Raw genomic sequence first — 21762 nt, 5'->3', positions numbered from 1 at the left:
ACAATTGGTCTATAAGTTGGAAGAGGTTAACTCTTAACCGGTATCAATGTTCCAACCGGTTTCACTGATTGTGTGACGAGTTATCACCGGTCATAATGAGTTATCCCTAACCGATAGATTTGGCGGCAATTTGTGATGTGTTATGAAAGATTTTCTAGATACACTACACCTAGGAAATTATGATGAGGTTCCTGAGCTGACATGAAATCTAATGTCTATATAATGACATTGTGATGAACTATTTTATGATGCAAATTACAAGTGATAAGTTGATGTGATTTACTTAAGGAGTTGTAGAGTATGTCAGTGATGCAGTTTTGAGTGAGAAGAAGAGGATCTATACTAGCAAGATCTGCTATTTCTAGATCACACCACCTGTTGTTTTCTAATCACTACAATAGTTAAAACCCCTAACTGGGTAAGCTCTAACAAGTTTCATTGCACAAATCTTCTAACCAAATGATCCATTAGTTTGGGTTTGAATCCTCTACCAAGGTTACTCCTAACAGGGTACTACCTTTAACAGGGTATAGCTCCTAATAGGGCATTGGGATCTTTAATAGAATTCGCTCCTAGAAGAGCACTTTGTAGACCTTAACTGATCAGTTACCTATTACTACAAATAGCTAACTTGTGAGTCCCATCTCACCGTGGTTTTTCGTAGTTGGGTTTTCCATGTATAAACACTTGTGTTATGGTGGAGTTTTACTTGTTGTGGATGCTTTAATATCATTTTGGATTGCATGCATAGTTATAATAAAACTGGTTAACTTCTTTTACTGATCTGTGTTTAAAGTAGTATTGTTTTTGTTGTCACTAATTCACCTCGCCCCCCTCTCAGTTCTTTCTAAGACTATCACTGAAAATTTTACTTACTATTGTATCATCTTTTATTTTCCCTCCAACACTCTTTATGCCGCCAACAACTTCTTTGATTCTCTGACCATACTATCCAATATTCTCTCCTTCAAGGATTCTCATGTCATAAAACTTTCCTCTGAAGCTTTCCTCTTTGGCTCTTTGAACATGCTCATATCCTTCATAGATTATCTGTAACTTTTCCCAAACCTCGACACCTACAGTTTCCAATCATTGAATATCAATATATTCTGAATCAGATAAAGTACTTACAATATCTTCTAGCGCTTTCATATTATCTTTCTACTCTCTGAGTTCATCCGGTGTCAACGGAGTAGTGGTAGGAGCAAAATATGTTGTTTCAACTTGCTTCCAATATTGTGCACCAAGACCTTTGATGTAGATGTTCATTCTATCTTTCCAAATCTTGTAGTTATCCTTGTTGAACTTGGGACCCTCTTTCTTCATAATCTTGAATTCCTCAAAATCTTTTCCTCAAGTGGTTAGGCTTTCTACACATAGAGGACCAAAGCTCTGATACCAATTGTTAATCCTATGAGGATTCGGTTAATACTAAGAGAGGTTTGAATCAGTATTAAGACCAATTGAAACTTTAACTTAAAAATAAACTTATCTCAGATCTGAAACCATTTAACAAATGTCTCAACTTTCGTAACCAGATCTAACACCCTCTTTATCAGATTTTCTTAACACCTTAATCAAACCATTTACCACAACTATCAATACTTTCACCACCAAAGCAATACTATAAAATTGATCATTTACCAACTCATTAACCTTATCAATTAGATCAAAAAATTTCTCAAACAACTTTTTATTAGTACCGGTAACCTCTGATAAAACATCATAACCGGTGTCTCAGAAATAATGCATGAAATAAATAAGAACATCACATGAAAAACATTCCATACATGAACACCATAAATTTTTGACATGGAAACCCAAATAGGGAAAAAACCACGGTGGGAGTTGGTACCCACAATTATTTGTACTCTTTCAAAGTACACCCCGTTAGGAGCTTAACCCTACTAGGAGCTTACATTATGCCCAGTTAAGAGAAGACCCTGTTAGGAGTCACTCAGTTAGGGGATTTACCTTGCAACCCAGTTAGGAGCTTGATGATCTATTAGGATCAACCTCATGAGAGGATTTAACACTCTTTTGAGAGATTCCCTATTAGGGGGAACTAAATGTTTAAGGCTTGTTAGGACCTACCTAGTTAAGGGATTTAACCTATTGTAACTGTTAGGGAATGATATTGAAAGAATGAACTGTTTACTTGTACTCCTCTTCTTGCTTGATTAGATCCAGTTATACACAACACTTTGCAACTCTTAGGAAGATCTCACACTTCTCTTGGATGGCTTAACACAATCTCTAAGACCACTGACACAATAAACATGAACTATGTCATCCTAAATAGCCATCTCAACTAGGTCGGCCACAAAACCTAATTACATCATGAATTTACAATTCAAATCATAGGAGATCATCATAGATCATTACAACAAATTACAATATAATATCAACCGTTGGTTGATCATAACCCATCACAGAAATCCGATCTATATCCTCAAAACACTCTACTAAGTAATTTGTTGATTCCTAAGAAAATCTTCCTTGAATCATGCCAAAACAACAATTAAATCTTTCATGTGAGTTGTGTCATGTTATCGGCTTCATGTAGACTCATCATTGATCACCATCATAATAGAAATCATTAGCAGTTTTGATGATTTCTTCACCATTCCTTAAACCCTACTAAAACCTTAGCAAAACTTCATCAAAAATTTGAAACACGCCTTTCGATAATCTCCACAAGTTCTGGTTCTAGTCATATACACCTTTCCATGATACAAGCTCACCATCCAAACCGCAAATCACCAATCATTATCATTCATCCAATAAATCAAAATAACTTTGCTTTACCGGTTAAAGTCCTCTTTCACAGACTTTAGTTCACTGCTAGTAAACCTCATCTTCTGGTAAAATAAATCACTAAGATGACAAAACAAAACATCAAGAACATTAGTTGTCATCAATGACAACATAAACAACTAATCATGTCATCTATTCATAAAATCTCAATCTCTTCATCACAAATAGACTTCTATCCTTTATCGGTGCAGTCATCCAACTTCAATTGCATCACCCGTATCTGTATCAGTTATTCCAAATGCCAGCACAACTATCACATAGACAAGAAAGAAAATGAATTGTGGAATGTAAACAATACTATTGACATCTTGAAGTTTAAGGAAAGGAAAAAGATGCAGAGATTGCTCGGTTAGCAAAAGAGTTGCAAGAGAAGACTCTCACGATTTCTTAGAAAAGGCAAGCAGAAAGAGTTAAGCTTCAGGAAGAACTAAATAAGTTTATAGCCCAAATTCAAAAAGAATGATAAGAAAAGGAGGACCTCTCTAAAAGGCTTCAAGAAAAAGATCAAGAGTTAATTTGAAGGCAAGTAAGCCTTTCAAATGCTATCCGCATCTAGATAGATCTGCAAAGTATGACTATAGAAACAAATTTGGTCCAATAAGAGATGAAGAAGTTGCAAGTCCTATTAGAAGAAGAAAAGAAAGTAAAAGAATTGATAGATAACCAATTGCACAAAAATATTAATGAGATTTCTTAGGTAAACAAAGAACATGTCGCCTCTATGAGTCTACAAGTGAAAATGCAACAAGAGATTCAAGATCAGTGTAATGCCTCACCAAGAACCCTAAACAAAACAACTACAAACACTCAAAAAGAGTGCAAAATATATATTTTTAAAAATAATTGGAACACATAAATTTAAAAGATAAACCTTACAATTGAGGTTGCACATGAGGAAGACTTAACTCAAACTCCTAAAGGGGTTCCCAACATGAATTACATAATTAAATTAATCTTTACTTAGAATCAATTAACCACTTAAGAATTATATTTATCCATTAAAAAATTAGTTACACTAAACAATGATTGTTTTCATACTTTGCATGAGATAACAATGACATTACTATACTTCTTCCATGTTAACACATTCAATTACATTATAACAATGATTTAATTAAGATAGAAATCCTAACATCTAACTCACATCATAATACATTTCTTTATATTACAAGGATAACTAGTATAACAATTGGACTTATAAATCAAGTCCCATAATAATACATAATGATTACATCAAATTACAACTGCCATCAAGGCATACATATAACATATGATACAACCGAACACATATGGGTCCAAGAGATACAAATATGATCCAAGGAAACAAAGAGGATCCAACTGGAACAATAAAATGAAATTAATCCAAGAGAAACATCTGGAGCACCTACAAAGCATATCAATCACAAGAAGGCACGAACAAAATACCCAATGGAAAGTGGCACTACCACCCAACCATGTGGCCCAAAAAGGAGCCACCCCTCTGTGCTAGGAGATAGTAATAAGGCCCTCTAGCAAGCCACAACAAAGCACCACATGGTTGTTGGCACTGTGTTGTCATTGATTTCAATTGGTATAGGATGGCAACCGGTATGGAAGATGTATGGGCAGTGTTGTCATTGATGTCAACTAGCATGGCAGGTCACCAGTAAGGAAGAGAATCTCATCCAACATAATGATCATTGGAGTCACCGGTACACAAGTTAGTGTTGACTTGTGTTGAAGACATAAGGACTGAAGACCGGTAAGTGGCTTGTTGGCAGTGCATTATTGTCAATTGGCAAGTGAGCAAGCAGGGTGAGCTAATGTAGATGTGCCAATTGGTATGTTGCTGGATGTTTGGTTGTGAAACAACACGACTCCCACCAGATAAAGATGTAGTCATCAAATAATGGGAAGACTCACAGAGAGTATTCCCAATAGGATCATACGTGCCTATTTGAAGATATGTCTGATCAAATAGGGAAGCCCTATTGGTGCAATGACAGATGCAGATGACAAGGGTCCACTCTCACTGGGGAGTGGAGCTTATCTCCTATTATACATGGAATGCATCATAGTCCTCTGAGATAAGACAAAAGAGTAGAAGGCAGGTGATCGAAGACTCGCATCGGATGAACCGGTGAATCACTAAGTTGCCTCAGGTGCATAAAATTAGAGATATGAAACAAATCAACTAGGTAGGCATGTTGAGATACTGGGACAAAGAAGGAAGAGTAAAGGAGTGATGGGTTTGTCATGTTGACAAACCAGTTGAGATGATGTCTGGGCTGATGAAGATAAAAGCAATGGTGAATAGCTATAGACAGAGGATGTTACCAAAATAAAGATGAAGTTTGGTGCCACTGGTGTGCATGGTATCTTACCAGTATACATGTAGAAAATACTACCATTATATATGTCCACCGATAAAGTTGACAAAGTGACAAGTGAAGGGCTCTTGTTTGATGAAGTTGAATATGATGTGGTTTGGCATGAGAAGTGACTGTCTTAGATGTTCCATAGGAAGAGAAGAAAAGTGCAAGATTTGAAGGCAGATCGGTTAGGGTATAACTGGCAGGGTTTGTGAACCAACAGATAAACCCAGTTGTGTGGTTGGTCGGTGATCTTGTCTAGACTGACACAAAAGACTTGGCAGAGGTGGATGCCAACAAAGTTGACATTAAGGAGATAGGTATCATGCATATTATGGTTGATAAAGTGTTGTTAGTGAGGTAGGTGGTGATTGGTTGACATTAATGTCGATAGTGTGTTTCACAGGTTGAGAGCAGAAGGGTGTGGCTTGAGACTGATCAAAGGATAGAGATCTGATTTGGTGACTTCATGATCAAGGCCGAGTGTCTAGGTGCTGATTAGGGTAGGTGAAGCTATCTGTGTGATCTCTTTATAGGTGTTTTGACAAGTGCAGACCGAAAGAGGTGTCATGTTTTCCAAATATGGCAAATGTGTTCTGGACACAGCAGGATTGGTGGAGTTTGATTGATCTGTTGTAGGTGGTCGATCTCTGGAAGGATATCTAATTGGATTAAGTTTTCCTTGGGGTTGATGAAGGAATCATTGTGCACAAAAAGTTTGAATGTTGGTCATGGAGGGAAAACTTAGTTATAAATATGTCGACTCATGACCAAAGATGATTGATGATGTTGCAGGCTGAGTGATGAAGGATAGAGAGTGAAGGAGGAGAAGAGAATCCATCAATAATCACAAAGGATATTGTGTTCTTGATAGAGAATCGGTTAGGAGAGTGTAACCGGTGAGGGTCAAGAAATGGATAGACTGTCATTGAGCCTGATAGTGGTGTGAACTTGTGAGTAGTGAACCGACAAAGGAATTAGAGAAGAGTGATCCTGTAGAGAAGATCGGTATAGGTGTAAACCGACAAGTGAAGTAACCAACAAGCTAAGAAATGGTATTAATTGGAGAATAGTGAGCAAAGAGATGAGTAACGGTAGAGAAGAAGCAAAGACTAAACCGGTAAGGTTGCAGTAGAGAGAAGGTGAGCAGAGAACTAGCAGAGAATTGGATAGAGGTGAACTGGTGGAGAGACATGTGTGAGAGTTACAAAGTTCTTTTGTAACAAGGATACTACTTTTTTTTTAATAAATGATATTGTAATCACTAAATTAGAACTTAGTACAGGGGCTAGCGCTCCTTGGGTTGGTGACTTAGAGCAGGGGTGGTGCTCCTTGGGTTGGTGCTCTAAATGTTGTAACCAAATGTTTCATTCTGAGGCTAGATTAGAGCAGTAGACTCTAGAAGAATTTCTTACAGAGGTTTTTCCCATGTTGGGTTTTCCTCGTACATCTGGTGCTATGTGATGTTCCTTTAGTGTGTGGTTGAAATTGTGTCATCCTTTTATCTAATCGGTATGTTTTCTTTATGTTAGATTTTTTAACCGGTATACACACAATTAGGATTAAAAGGTTAAAGTTTAAAAACCATTGACTCACCCCCCCTCTCAGTGACATCTTGTGTTCAACAATTGGTATCAGAGCCTAGGTTCCTGATTGATAAGCTTTCTCCAACTTGGTTAGATTCTGGTATTTCAACACAATGGTTTGTTTAGTGGCAATCCCTACTCCTGTATTTCATGGTTTAAACTATTCTATTTGGAGTTGTAGGAGGGAAGTCTACCTGTCCTCCCTCAGGTTTGATATATGGATGTTAGTAGTAAATGGTTTCCCTAGTAAAGTCAGTCCTCCCACTGATTCAGATGCAGAAAGAAGATACCAATGCAATGATGTAGAAATGAAGGCTATACTCTATGGGCTCTCAGATGATGTTCCCTCACAAGTGGACAAATGCAAATCAACAAAGAGCCTATGGGATAAATTAAAGAAAAATTATGGAAATGAGCCTAGTACTGCAGAACCGGTCTGTGGGTGCAAGATAAAAAATGTAACACATGTGTCTCCAAATGAAGGTAGATTTGTTAGCAGCAATGACAATGATGAAGAATAAACCCACCTCTTCATGGCTCAAGAATCAGAAGATGAGAGGCACACATCTGAGAATAATCATGCAGATCATTCCTGCCAACAAGATGTGTTTGGTAGTGATAGTGAAGATGAAGAAGAAGAAGAAGAAAAAGAAGTTTATCTTGAAGGAGAACTTGTAAGTGCACTTGAAGAACTTAGTAGAGTGAGGAATGAATACAAGTTGTTCAAGAATGTTGTGGTTGTGGAACAAAACTGGTTGATCAGATGCCTTGAAGAAACTGAGAAATGTATCTTAGAGTTGAAGACTCAACAAGAAGACATCAATGAGTATCGACGTAAAGATATTGAGTCTAAACTAGAGGCCAAGGGTAAAGAGTATCAGCAGCTAGAAGGAGAAATGGAGAATCTCTAAAATGACCTTGAGAAATATTAGATGAGCTCAAGGTAAGAATCCGGTTTGATGGCAACAGTAATGCCTTGGAAAAAATGTTGAAGAATCAAAAGCATTCTAAATATACCAGAGGATTAGGAAGTGGTGTCGATGAATGCTCCACCAACAAGAATGTCCCTCACAATGACATTTTGTTTGTCTCCTCAAATGGAGATAACAAGGGACAGACCTTCATAGTCCAAAATTCTCCCCGGAAGAAGGTTGATCTAACCACAACCGGTGAAGACATGAAGCCAAGGATGAAGACCAGTGTTGCAAGAAGGAGAAACAATACATATCCCAAAGGAAAAGGAAATATGGGAAAAAGGTAGCTTCACCAAAAGAAAGAATAGAAGAAAACAACATAGAAGACCTCCTATCGGTAGAAGACAAGGAAATGCTATTGCCCACAAGACAAGGCAAGTGTGGGAAAAGAAGGGATCAGAAGGAAGATTTGCAGAAAGTGAACAACCCAGGATCCATACCCAAAGAAACAGATATGGAGATACTAAAACAGTAAGATCTCCTCATGGTAGGATAAATTTTTAAGACATATGCCATCCTTTACCGGTTACTGCATCTCTTGCAAAGATTATGGTCATAGGGAAGATGAATGCATAAAGAGGTTTAAAAATAAGAATGTAGTCTATCCAAGAAGTAATGCTTATGGCCATAGTATGTCAAGTTGTAGAAACATGCATAGATCTACTCTTATGGATAATAAGAAGAGTTCATTTGCTGCCTCAAGAAATGCAAATTATGTATGTTATAATTTCAATGGATTTGGGCATAGAAGTCATGAATTTATGAATAGGAAAGTTCAGTCACATGACAACTGGTGTAGCAGTTATGCTCAATATGCAACTGGGTATAGGAAATATGTGAGACAAAGGGCTACATGGAAAAGAAAGGAGAAATACCCATACAAGATCAACAGGTCCACCGGTTCTAGTAGCCAATTGCAACAACATAACCAGAAGAAGATGGTCTAACCAGTTTAACAGAAGGTCCTCTAGTCATATGATTGGCATGGACACAGTTTGCTTCTACAACAATGCCTTCAGTCATGATGCAAAATTTGGTAGAGCAAGGACCAATCACTAGAAGAAGGTAAGACCTACTCCCAAGCCTACAAATGGGAAGGAGAATGAGATCAAGCATGTTTGGAGGAATAAGGAAGAGAATAGGACCATGGACCGACATTATGCATTGAATGCACATGTGATATCTCTTAAGGCTTAAAGGAGATGCAGGACCTTAGGGGGAGTAGTACATTGACCATATCATTCACCCCCTTAGTGGAAGAGGACATGTTAAAGGACAAGTTGTTGTCGGTATAAAGAAAGTAAATGAGATGGCAAGTGTGTGTAGTGGTTACATTAGCTACATGCCTATAGATGAGAGATGGATCACTGCTGCATGTGTCAATGGATGGATAATTTGCAACTGGGATTAGAAGCAATTGACACAAGAAGACATGAGTTAAAGAAAAGTGATATGGTAGAGATGATGGACCGGTATAAGTAACTAGTATGTGTAGTATGTTACCAATATGAATACTAACTGGTATTGCAGGTTATGTAAGTCAATGAGGTCTGGGATCATTGCAATAACTCTGGTTGCATGGATTGAAGTAATTATGTCTCAGGCGGTATTGGGAAAGACCTAAAAGATATATGTTGGCCTGGTAGTTGATCATGTATGAATGCATCTTTTTGGGCTAATCGGTTTGATATATGACATGATAGTGATATTGTATGGAATTGTGTACATCTAGGATCATGTCATAAGTTATGGTAGAAATTGTGGAGATAATAGATTATCAGATTGATCACATATGCACATCTCAACTGGTATAAGGGATAGTTTGGCTATGGTTAAGAACCTGACAGGCAATGAAGACCTCAGATGTATGACTTAGGGGGAGTTCACAACCATGTTTTCTGACTTGTATTAGACTTGTTGGACACAGAGGGAGTGCAAGTGTCTATAGTTGTACTGGTATGATTGAGACCTTGGGATGTGCTCATCAGTCTGGGGTTGTGAGGTATTTCAATGTCTATCCGATTTGCACTTAATTGAAATCACAATTGGACCATCAGGAGAGTTGCCTACAAATAGGGAAAATTACCTACATAGGAGAACATGCATTTGGTATCAAAGAACAAACAAATTGGTATTAGTGTCAGCTTCAACACTTGGTATCAGCAAATTGGGGTCAAAATAACTTCTACATATCAAAGGGGAGATAATGCAATCTGACTGGCAGGTAAGTTGTATTCACTGACACATGTTCCTTCAATTGGTATCAAACTTGTATATGCAATAGGTATCCGGTTTGTATATACATTTGGTTGTTGAGAATTTCATATCAGTTGGTATCTAAGACCTCCATCTCAAGTGTCATGGATTGAGAGGATGAAAAGTATGAAGGTCAAAGGATGACAAGCATCTGATAGAGAAAAAGGGGGACAGAAAACTTTGTCAGTGCCCAGTAGACACGAGGAGGAGAGAAACCCTGTCAGTGCCCTTTGCCATTATTTTCAAAGGGGGAGAGAGATTTTGTAGTATGCCAGATACTACATGGGTGAGAATCCATAGAACACACAAAGTGGGAGAGAGAGAATCTGTAGTACGTCGGATACTACATGTGTTGACATCAATGCCAAAGAGGGAGATTGTTGGCACTGTGTTGTCATTGATGTCAACTGATATAGGATGGAAACTAGTATGGAAGATGTATGGGCAGTTTTCTCATTGATGCATACCAAAAATGGTGGCATTGATGTCAACTAGCATGGTAGGTCACCGGTAAGGAAGAGAATGTCATCCCTTAAGTTAGTGTTGACTTGTGTTGAAGACATAAGGACTGGAGAGTGGTAAGTGGTAACAACTAGTAAGTGGCTTGTTGGTAGTGCATTGTTTTCAACCAGCAAATGAGGAAGCAAGGTGAGCTAGCAAGTGAGCAGGAAGGGTGAGGTAATGCAGATGTGCCAACTGGTATGTTGTTGGATGTTTGGTTGTGAAACAACACAACTCCCACCAAATAAAGATGCAGTTACTAGATGATGAAAAGACTAACAGAGAGTATGCCCAACTAGATCGTATGTGCCCATTTGAAGATATGCTTGCTCAAATAGGGAAGCCATATTGGTGCAATGTCAGATGTAGATGACAAGGATCCACCCTCACTAGGAAGTGGAACTTATCTCCTATTATGAATGGAATGCATCATAGTCCTCCAAGATAAGATAGAAGAGTAGAAGGCAGGTGATTGAAGACTCGCATCAGATGAAATGGTGAATCACTAAGTTTCTTTAGGTGCATAAAATCATACATATGCACCGGATCAGATAGGTAGGCATGTTGAGCTACTGGGACAAATAAGGAAGAGTAAACGAGTGATGGGTTTGTCATGTTGACAAATCGGTTGAGATGATGTCTGAGCTAATGAAGATAAAGGCAATGGTGAACATTTGTAGATAGAGGATGTTGTCAGAATGAAGATGAAGTTTGGTGCCACCGGTGTGCATGGTATCTTAGTAGTATACATGTAGAAGATACTACCAGTATAGATGTCCAATGGTAAAGCTGAAAAAGTGATAAGTGAAGGGCTCTTATCTAATGAAGTTGATTATGTTGTGGTTTGGCTTGTGAAGTGACTAGCTTAGGTGTTCCACAGGAAGAGAAGCAAAGTGCAAGCTTTGAAGATAGACTGGTTAGGGTATAACCGGTAGGGTTCGTGAACCGGTAGATAAACCAAGTTGTGTGGTTGGTCAGTGATCTTGTCTGGAGTGACACAGAAGACTTAGTAGAGGTCGATGCTGACAAAGTTGACACGCAGAAGATAGGTGTCATGCATATTATGGTTGGTGAAGTGTTGTCAATGAGGTAGGTGGTGATTGGTCTACATTAATGTCAATAGCATGTTTCATAGGTTGAGAGCAGAAGGGTGCAGCTCGAGATTGATCAGAGGACAGAGATCTGATTTGGTAACTTCATTATCAAGGCCTAGTGTGTAGGTGTTGATCAGGGTAGGTGAAGCTATCTGCATGAGCGCTTTATAGATGTTTTGACAAGTGCAAACCGAAAGAGGTGTCCTATTTTCCAAATATGGAAAATATGTTTTGGATGCAGTGGGATTTGCAAAGTTTGATTGATCCATTTTAGGTGGTCAATCTCTCAAAGGAGATCTGATTGGATTTGGTTTACCTCAGGGTCAATGAAGGAACCTTAGCGCACTAGAAGTTTGAATGTCAATCATGGCAGGAAAAATCTGATATAAATATGTTTACTCATGACCAAAGATGATTGATGATGTTGCAAGTCATGTGATGAAGGATAGAGAGTGAAAGAGAAGCAGAGAATCCATCGACAATCACATAGGAGATTGTGTGCTTGATAGAGAACCAGTTAGGAGAGTGCAACCGGCGAGGGTAAAGCAACTGGCAGACTGTCATTGAGCCTGACAGTGGCATAAACTTGTGAGTAGTGAACCAACAAAGGAATCAGAGAAGAGCGATCCTACAGAGAAGAAACAAAGAAGACCAGTGTAGGGATAAACCGACAATTGAAGTAACCAGCAAGATGAAAACCATTCGAGATTGGAGAATAGTGAGTAGAGAGATGAGTACTAGTGGAGAATAAGAAAAGGTTGAATTGGTAAGGTTGCTGTGGAGAGAAGGTGAGCAGAGAATCAACAGAGAATTAGATAGAGGTGAACCGATGGAGAAACATGTGTGAGAGTTACAAAGTTCTTTTGTAACATGGATACTACTTTTGTTTTAATACATGATATTGTAATCACTGAGTTGGAGCTTAGTGTAGGGGTTGGTGCTCCTTGGGTTAGTGTCCTAAAATTAGGGGTTGGTGCTCCTTGGGTTGGTGTCCTAAAGTAGGGGTGGTGCTCCTTGGGTTGGTGCCCTAAATGTTGTAATCGAATGTTTCATTGTGAGGTTGGACTGGAGAAGTAGACTCGAACATAATTTCTCATCGAGGTTTTTCCCATGTTGGGTTTTATTTGTACATCTGGTGTTATGTGATGTTCCTTTAGTGTGTGGTTATCTAACCAGTATGTTTTCTTTGTGTTAGATCTTCTAATTGGTATACACACACTTAGGATTAAAAGGTTAAAGTTTGGAAACCACTAATTCACCCACCCTCTCAGGGGCATCTTGTGTTCAACAATGGTCTCGCATGTACATCAGGTACTCAAACATGGAATAAGAATACAAATAAGACTCCCACGAGAGTTCTTTAAGTAAAGCCAACACATGACTACACATTAGTGAACATAAGGTAAGAGTGTCATCACATATTTGGTATGGGTTATCTTGGTAGGCCTCCATAGGCCCCGACCCCCATCCTAGGTTATCCTAGTAGCCTCTCACAAACCCCTAGCCCCCATCCATGACTCATGTGGACCCAAAAAACCTTTCGTGAAGACAAGGTAGTCAGTTTTCCATTCCAGGCCTTCCCACTATATCCTGAGTCTTTACTAGCACTCAACCATGAGTGGGGCACAATTAATCTTGATTAATGTTTGAAACCCAACCCCAATTTATTAATTAAGTTATCTTTTATTACACAACTTCCAAGGGGTTATCCTGGCAGCCACTTTGTGCCCCGACCCCCACTTAGAAGCTACTCTTCCTTATGACACTACACAACCTCCAAAGAACCCCAAGGAAAATCACAAAAGTCAACTAACACATGGAGTTGAAAAAAAAAAACTGAAGAACAACTTCATTATACAAACCTTCTACCAAGGTTAAACCACTGGAGGTGTGAAACGAACAACTTGTCTATCCACAAGACAAGACCAAAACCCAAAATAAAGCAAGTACGACCACAATCAAAACTTAACCAGATCAACTTGCACGATAGACTTACAATCAACAACTTGCCATCATGACACAAAAATGACTCACTCAAATCAACACCAAAACCCACCAATCAATGTAAATACTAAAAAGGGTACACTTGCACTCTAAACACATCCATGTTAAGGAATCATAACGAGTACTCAAAATATAATTAAAAGCTAACATTATCTAATTGCAGCTCTTTCAATAACTGACTCTTTCACTTAAGAAAATCCACAATAAGAAATAACACATAAGGATGGTCTAAGTAAACACCCACCCAAAAAAACTTGCTCAATACTTAATTTAAAACCATACACCCTTTATAAGAATAAAAGCAGCTCATAAGCTAAATAAACCATCTTTTAAAACAAATATAAATCTTTTCGATACAAGCCAATTTGGCTATAACAAATACCATTAGCATTCAAATTTCAAGTTAATGAAAACAATATTTAAAATACATTTGAAAACTAAATTCAATATTTAAATCAAAATAAACCTTTTCCATTAAAAATCACGTTGACTACACTTAATTGATGACTATTCATATATTTTTTATTCTCACAAAATAATTTACGATTACATCTAATCAATCTTTGACATTTAATTTATATTACTAATCCCAAAATAAATATTACACATACACACACACACACATTTATTAAATATATATTCATACATACATATGTGTGTGTGTGTGTGTGTGTGTGTGTATACATGTACATGTGTGTGTGTGTATATATATATATGTATGTATATATATATATACTTATATATTCATTTATGATTTTCAAAATCTGAGTCTTTTTTAAAAATCATAATTCCATAAAAACAATATTCATATATATATATATATATATATATAACCAAATTTTAATAACAAAAACCACTGCCGATATGTTTTTATTAACAACCAATTTTTAAGAAGAAAAACGGATTGCAAGGAGCATGTAACACGGCCTATGGAAGGGGTTTGTTCCCCCCCACCCCAACCACATACATGGTGGAAGGGCTCCACCCCCCTCCCCCCTCCTCCCACAACTGTGGTGAGGGGACACCACAGTCGTGGTTCCATCTCCCCACCATGGTGGGTTGAGAGGCACCATGGTTGTGGTGCCCTCTCCCCACATCCGTGGGGTTTGGGCTCCATGCCCCCCCACCCCCCCACGACCTTTTTTTTTTTTTTTATTCTTCTCTGAAAAGTTATAGCAGGGGTATATTTTTCAATAATTATTTTTTAAAACTTTTTTTTTTGTGATAACAAACAAAGGTTTTTTTAAAAAAGAAAACAAACAAAGAGTTGTATTAAAACAACAAATTCATCCAATTGAATTGTCTTCCTAGGGTCTATAAAATTTAAATTCTTGTTGTCTATCTGGCTTTCCAAACCACAATTTTTGTTATTTTTTTTGCAACACAAGATGGAAAAACAACAACCCCCATTTCTTCTGCTCAATTCACCCCGCTCCCCTTTTTTTGCAAATTTACATAACACAATCCAAACAGACAAGAAAGAACAACAATGAAAATCAGATTTCCCATCTCTTCTTTCTTCTCAAACAGAGAGAAAACCAGAAACACAATAGCTGACAAACAAACACAAATAAACAAACAGAGGTTTTAGAATTCAAACCTTCCATAGCTTTCCAAGAAAGAAAATTGAGAAGAGCTCCCCATCCTCCTAAAATGCCAGAGCTTTCACCCAAAACCCCAATCAACAGTAGAGAGGAAAAATATCCCAGAATGAAAAACCAATCCCTCTTTTGAAAAATTTCCCAAATTATAAAGCAATTTTCCCAAAAATGTATTTTAGGACACATATTCCTTTTTTTATAAAAATTGAAAATCTAATTTTATTCAAAGCATTTACATGACTATATTCAAAAATTCTATTATTACTTTTTTTTTTTCAACACAAAAGTCATAAAATGTTTTAATTTCTAAAAGTAAGATTTGACTTTTTATAAATACACAAGGCATAAATATAAATCCACTATATAATGACTTTTAAACAATAATTTAAATCAATCAACCTAGCATGCTTGCATTATTAATTTAACTATTAAAAGGTATCCATAATAATTTATCCCCATTTAATCTATAAACGCAATTCACATAAAATGACACTAGAAGAATAAATAAAGTCACAAACGCATAACACTCAAAACTCAACTTAAACAAAACAGAGACATGAACCACATATCAATATCAGAATAGCAGCCTACTTGGTGATCTGATAGGGTTGACAAAGGACTAACGACACTCACAATCAAGCAAGGCTAGGGTTAACATTAGGGCCTTAGAACTATCTCCTCCACTTACATCGGGTTAATTAGGTACGCTCATACCTATGGAGCCATGTTTAGGAGGTACCTTGTACCTGCAATTTCCTACATCACCAAACCACGCATACATATATGTACAAACACGGTAAACACATCGGTGAAGGAGAATTGTGACTTTCTGTGTCTCACTAAAATGAGTGATGGGAAATTACCTCCTTGCACCCCATACACTTCCACACAACAAGACGACATATACATAAAGCAAATCGCGCATGAAGCAAATGTGTTAGTTCATAGTTAGCAACACATAAATAAAATTAACATTTCATCATTTATAAAATATGATGCATAAGAAGAGTTTACAACTACTCATCAATAAGCAATAATGTATAATCATATTCACCAAATCACACTCTGAAGCATCATAATGAAATAAAACATCACAATCACAATAAATCAACAATCCACATAAGCCACTGACAATTCAACCTTGGTCAACAAGGTCAAAAAGGGTCTGATTAGGGTAGGGGTACTACATTTTCGCTCCCTAGGGTTTGACTTACTCCTGGAAGTCATAGGGTTAGGATGGAACAACGAGGACACCTAAGTCATTGCACTCACATAACATAACCCAAAATCTTAACTTAACTTAAGGAGAATACAATCCACAAAATCAATATACTAATGTATAGAAATCAACATCCAAGTCATCTATCTTAACATAAACATTTCCTTAATTATGGAATTAAATGTGTTAAAAGAGTTGCAAAAAGATGCATCATCTTTAATTACCTAGGTTAAACATACTAACACCCTTATTCAGCTTCTAAGAACTACTATTCCAACATACATTCATACAAGAAAAGATCTTCTACAGAAATCCTTATCAAAAGTATACATATCGTATTGTACAAAGCATCATAACTTAGTCTATCCAAAGATGGAAACATTTATTTTACATCAATAAGCATTATAAAGATCGTATTTACATGTCTACTACAACATCCTAATTATACACACATGCCTACATTACTAGGTTAACCACAACATACTTTCAAATTAAGCTGTAAAATTTAGGTGTAACTAATATTTCATACTACCTCTAAGGTACATAATACATATAGATTGAATGAATAAAGTTTTCGGGTGCAAAATCACATCAATAACAACATCAAAACATCACTCCTGAAGCAAGATACAACCTCATTCGAAAGAAAAAGAACATAATTACCTACATTCAACCATCTAAGGTCTACTTAATTCAATTAGAACCCATGTCTGTAGATCATTAATATCCATCTAAAATTTATCACACAATCTACTAGATCCAGATCACACTTCTTCCTACTACATATTATAATTGAGACAATTACAAACCAATTTCATCAAATAAAATACACTTATTTCCTTAACTAATCTCATTATTTATTTAGTTACCTCATTGTGCCTAGAATCACTCTCTACGGTGTTCTCCCTTAACACACTATCAGAGGTTCAAGTGAACATGATAGATATAACACTTAACACATAGCTAGGGCCAGCTAATACAAACATTCAAAATGACCACTAGAGATCTCAAAAGAACGTCATCCAAATGATAATTGCCAAATACGATGATAAATAAGAAAAATGTTGGTAATTTCAAAAATCAACAAAATCAAAAACATGACAAGTGCCAAATAAATAAAAAGGAATGAGAGTTTAGTGGCCATTTCATCATAACAAATTTCTAAAGAAAATGCTAGCCCCTTAGCCACAAAACACAAGTCAAAAGACAGTCAAAACAATGTCACAATAAAAGATAACATGAAACAAAGTGACTATTTTCAGCCACATCATAGGGAGTAACCGCTACACTACATCCAAGATCACATATTTTGAGTGCATCATAGAATGAACCATAGATAGTAAGGCTATTAGACTAACTACTATACTTTAATATCATACAATCTCTATCACAAATATCACTTTCCCAACATTATCATTTATCCATATTACTAGAATTTCCAAATCGACTAAGGTAAGGAAGTAACATCATTTCTACATTTTCTCTACCCAAACACTATATTCTTATAGTTCTTAACAATTACACAAAAGTTTTGTGAAGCTAAGAATTCTATTTTTAAAATAATACGGAATCACAAAAGATTAATTTCCTATTCTCCATGCACATTCTACATGCAACGATAAGATTGACATGATGCACTCATAGGCAAAACAAAACACTTTGGTTTTCAATGCAAAATGAAACAGACATTCCTTAGAATATATGAAAAAGTATTCCATTTACTTAATTGACATGATGCACTCATAGGCAAAACAAAACACTTTGGTTTTCAATACAAAATGAAACAGACATTCCTTAGTACATGTCTCATAATATCTGTTTACAAATAATTAAATATTTCTATAAATCTTCATAACTAGATAGAGAGAGGGGGGGGAGAATTTTTGATAGTCAATCAATTCACACACATGCATGCAATCCAACAAGATCACACAAGTATGACTTAAATTTCTCCCTATATACCTATCATCTTTATTGTACTATTTCTTCATTTCACTGCCGATATAAAAGAATGCAAATTGGCTTATCATGATATTTCCTTATATTAAAGATGCCAATAATGTCCTAATTTTCAGTTGAGGTTAATAAAAATAATCTTTCCTTACATACTAACCTTCTAGAAAAACCACTCACTACTCTTAATTGATAAAAATGCATCATTAACTGTGTCCATTCATTCAATGTCAAAATATGAGGAGAAGAAGGAAATGAAATTACCCATTAACTAATATAGGGTTATGTAGGCACATCAAGCACATTCTACATTTACACATCTTATTTATACAAAGTCAATTTGATATGCCCACTGCAATTACCTTATTGTACTATTCTTACAGGTCATTATTCGAGTTGGTTATGTAAAGCACACAATGAAATCTTTAATGAAAACACATCCAATTCCCCCTATACCACTATAGCATGATCCTTTACCCATCCAAGATATCTTCTAACATTCAAGTACACACTAAGCTCTCCAGAGTTCACATAAGGATTTTAGGAAAACACAACATACAAATATTTTAATTTCCAGAGAGGAGGAAGGAAGAAATACATCTAATTCACAATGAATATGCACTTGACATCTTCTATACAAGCTCTCATAATTACGACACTAAATACAATTACAAGTGTAAAACATGTGCACAATTGTTCTTTCACACTTAAAAGAATGCATTGTCCAACCTAATAATCTAGTCTAAATAGTATACCATCAGTTAAGAAGGTACATCCAATTAACTCTGATAATGAGAATAATTGTAGACCTAAACATCTTACAAGAAAACAACGCACATATAATCACACAACAAGCACTAATCATCCATTAGGAAGAGCAAGAACTAAATACACATGTTATACTTGTTTAGGGTTTTCAAAAAGAGTAAGATAAAGAAACAAAGCATGAAACATCTAAGATCTTCAAGATCCCATGCGTTAATCACAAGCATACATCAGAGAGACAAGCATACGACAAAAAGACTATATACTGCACACTAAACTAAGAGCACAAGTTACACCAGAGATCCCATTGTTTGCAAACCTTGGCTCTGATACCAAGTGTAATGCCCTGCCAAGAATCCCTAAAGGAAACAACTGCAAACACTCGAAAAGAGTGCAAAATATTGTTTTTTAAATAATTAGAACACAAAAACTTAACAGATAAACCTTAGAATTGAAGTTGCACATGCAGAAGACTTAACTCAAACACCTAAAGGGTTTCCCAACGTGAATTACTTAATTAAATTAATCTTTACTTAAAATCAATTAACCGCTTAAGATTTATATTTATCCATTAGAAAATTAGTTACACTAAACAATGATTGTTTTCATACTTAGCTCGAGATTATAATAAAATTACTATACTTATTCCATGTTAACACATTCAATTACATTACAACAATGATTTAATTAAAGATAGAAATCCTAACATCTAACTCACATCATAATACATTTCTTTACATTACAAGGATAACTAGTATTACAATTGCACTTAATACATCAAGTCCCATAATAATACATAATGATTACATAAAATTATAACTTGTTGTCCTTGATTTAAGTGCGGCTAAAATCATGAGGCAACCCTATGAAACTGGTCCATTTTGTACCTCGCATCCTCTAGGAAAGGTTGATCGACTTCGTTGGTTAGTCACCTTATGCTTTTTGTCATTTGTTTTTGTCATTTTTGAGTTGATATATTTTGCACTTTTACCTGCAGTTCGGACTTTAAAGTTTGACCTGCAAGGTGCTTTGATTCAAACTGCAAATCAAAATTTAAAGTCCGATGTGTAGTGATTTGCAGTTTTTCCTGCAGATCAGACTTTAAAGTCCAATTTGCAGGGGAGTCTAACTGAACATTGGATAATAAAGTCTGATGTGCAGTCTCATCGAATTAAAGATGCATGTTAGACTTTAAAGTCTGACTTGCATGAAGTTCTTCATGCACGTCTGACTTTAAAGTCCGACATGCATGGTGCACATTGTAATTAATACTGTCATTAATAACTTTTTAAGGGTTATTAATTCGAGTTTTGGTCATTTTTATTTCATTTTTTGGTTGATCGTTTCCTTATGTGTGCTCTATGGTTCTCCTTTCATGGTTTTCTCCTCATCGTGTCAGTGAATTCCTTCTTCTTTTTGTTGATCGACATATTTGAGGTAGGTTTTCATTTTGTTTTCGGGCCTTGTTTTTATGCATGTTTTTTTGCATAGGGTAGGGTTTGTGTCTACGTCTACATTTTTTACATTTTGTAGACATTAGGGCATGTCAGATTTTAAAATTCGATACTCTAATCTTCTTGTCCTGATTCTTTCCCTTTCTCCCTTGCATGTTGGGTTTCAAACCCTGGCATGCGAGGGAAATGTCATTTTTCCCCCTTCTTGCATGTTGGAATTTGAAATCTAGCATGTAGGGGATGTTCTTTCCCCAACTAATAGGTCAAATTTTAAAGTTTGACATGTTAGTTGCATTGAGGTTTCTCTGCTAACAAGTCAAACTTTAAAGTCTGACATGTTAGCATTGTTGTCGTCTCTTTCTAGCATGTCAGATTTCGAAATCTGACATGTTAGTCACCGTGTTTTTTCCTATTGACATGTCGGGTTTTAAAACCTGACATGTCATCAATTGCATTTCCTTTAGCACATCAAACATTAAAGTCTGATGTGCATAGTATATTTGCATTTTGATAAGGCGCAAGTGGGACTTTAAAGTCTGATTTGCAAAGATTGTTCCTCCCACCTGCACATAGGACTTCAAAGTTCGATATGCAATGAATTTTCTTTTTCCCTTGCACATCGAACTTTAAAGTCCGATGTGTGAATTTTGGTTTCTAATTGACATGTCAAAATTTTTTCTCTGACCTGCCAGTTTTCAATAATCTTTTTCACAAGTCCAGTTTTGCTTTAGATTCTTGTTCCAGTTCAAAAAATTTGCTTTTCTAATGGTGATGATTTTCAAAATGCTAATCCCCGGTGTTGGATGCAGTACTTTGCAAATGTCAAAGCCTTCTCAAGGAAAATTAGAGCCTTCCTCTCAAGTCAGCTAGAGTCCTCACCAAACAAGCCATTAGTAAAAAAGATGAAGTACAAGTATGATAAATACTTGAACATGTATCCAGAAAGCTCAGTTGACTCCAATGTTAAGGAGATAAAGGATACAAAAATTGGTCATGTGAATATGCAGGAATTCATTGATCATGTAAGGCCTTCCCCAAACCAAGCTTTGATTAACTTAGTTGACCATGTTTGACCCTATTAATAAATGCTTTATAATTCAATAGAATGGACTGTGTTAGACAGATAGATTGGTGAGAAAAGTAATTGAACCAAGTTATAGAGTTATTGTACCTTGTGGTGTACATTT

Source organism: Cryptomeria japonica, chromosome 5 (assembly GCF_030272615.1).
Source record: "Cryptomeria japonica chromosome 5, Sugi_1.0, whole genome shotgun sequence".
Taxonomy (NCBI): Eukaryota; Viridiplantae; Streptophyta; class Pinopsida; order Cupressales; family Cupressaceae; genus Cryptomeria; species Cryptomeria japonica.
Note: the sequence above shows the minus strand (reverse complement) of the source record.